Source organism: Staurois parvus, unplaced genomic scaffold (assembly GCF_062004578.1).
Source record: "Staurois parvus isolate SC_StPar_1 unplaced genomic scaffold, SC_StPar_1.0 ptg000254l, whole genome shotgun sequence".
In the NCBI taxonomy this organism is placed as follows: Eukaryota; Metazoa; Chordata; class Amphibia; order Anura; family Ranidae; genus Staurois; species Staurois parvus.
The window spans coordinates 2,490,890-2,492,872 of NW_028318050.1; positions in this window are offsets into that span (position 1 = coordinate 2,490,890).

Genomic DNA, 1,983 nt, shown 5'->3' on the forward strand with positions numbered 1-1,983 from the left:
TGGGCCCCTGTACCGCCTCTTCATGCTGCTGCCAGGTCCAGAGTGTGTCATGGGTCCCTGTACGGCCTCCCATTGCTGCTGCCAGGAGGCAGCAGGGTCGCAGCAGTGTCAGTGGAGGCACACGGCCACGGAGTAGAGCACCAGCTCCACTGCAGCCTACCACCACGGCCAGTAGTGGTGCCGGTGTGCACGGAGGAAGTAAACGTAGCCGTATGTCGACTATGTGGCCAGAAAGTCAAGCGTGGCCAGGGGGCCCATGTTGGGACTACAGCGTTGCGTCAGCATATGCAGCGTCGCCATTCGGTGGCCTGGGAAAACCGTGATAAAGATACGGCGGTTCTGCCTTCCCCAGCCCAGGGTTCCATTTTGTCATAGGGTGCTGGCAGATTACGGGCATCCCATTGCTGCTGCCAGGCCTTAATCTGCCATGGGCCCCTATACCGCCTCCTCATGCTGCTGCCAGGTCCAGAGTCTCTCATGGGTCCCTGTACGGCCTCCCATTGCTGCTGTCTCCATCGCCACACTCTGCCATGTGCCACTTTCAGGTCTCCTCACACACTGCTGGTGTGTTCCATTTTTTGTCATAGGGTGCTGACAGATTACGGGCCTCCCATTGGTGCCGCCAGGCCTGTATTCTGCCATGGGCCCCCGTACCGCCTGGTCACGCTGCTGCTGAGCCCACAGTGTGACCTGGGTCCCTGTACCGCCTCCCATTGCTCCCACTCTACCATGTGCCACTTTGAGGTCTCCTCACACTCCTGCGGTTTTCCATTTTGTCATAGGTTGCTGGCAGATTAAAGGCCTCCCATAGGTGCCGCCAGGAGCCAAATCGGCCATGGGCCCCCGTACCGCCTGGTCACGCTGCTGCTGAGCCCAAAGTGTGACCTGGGTCCCTGTACCGCCTCCCATTGCTCCCACTCTACCATGTGCCACTTTGAGGTCTCCTCACACTCCTGCGGTTTTCCATTTTGTCATAGGTTGCTGGCAGATTACAGGCCTCCCATAGGTGCTGCCAGGCCCCAAATCGGCCATGGGCCCCCGTACCGCCTGGTCACGCTGCTGCTGGGCCCACAGTGTGACCTGGGTCCCTGTACCTCCTCCCATTGCTCCCACTCTGCCATGTGCCACTTTCAGGTCTCCTCACACTCCTGCTGGTTTCCATTTTGTCATAGGTTGCTGTATGGCCTCCCATTGCTGCTGCCTCCACCGCCACACTGTGGCTCCAAACACTGGTTTTGGCCCCGTGACTGGCCAAATGAGTGAAATGTGCGGTGATTCTAAGATCGACGGCACTCATCTGCATGTCATACTGACTGACAGTATTATTTCTCTTCCCCAGCAGACTCCAAGGGCATTTAAATTAAAGGTACAGTGTTCTGCACTAATATTAAGTCTCTCTGAAGCCTAGAAACACCCTTTTTTAAGTTAAATTCACAGCGAATATATTCGACTCGAATCGAATATTGTCCACGAATTCGCCGAATCAGTCGAATCGAATTTTTGAATACTTCGCTCATCTCTACTGTTCACATTAAATGTTTTAGCACTGTAAAATATAGCTTAATGTGAATAACTTTTGGTGTGATTTACCAAATGACCTGAAATTTTTAGAATATGTTGACATAGATAGAGTCTTCTAATTTGTAAAGTTTGGGGGAGATTGGTCAACATCTAAGCTCTTTATTGTACGTTAAGCCACATTAAGCTCCCCAAAAAACAAGCTTAATGTCCCCCATTTTCTTTGTGGAAGGCTGAAATCCATGAAACTTCTAGGACATGTTTGGGAGGTTGAGAGCTTGGGTTGTGCAAAGTTTCAAGTCAATAGATTGAGGTTTAGGCAGTTTATTACACATTAAGCTACATTAAGCCATTTTCACATTAAATGTTTTAGTCTGTCCCGTTCCTGAGCCAGTTTCCCAATTTCGGCAGAGATAATGCGGGTGATATTGTGTATGAATACTTGCAGTTTGTCCTCCAGGATAT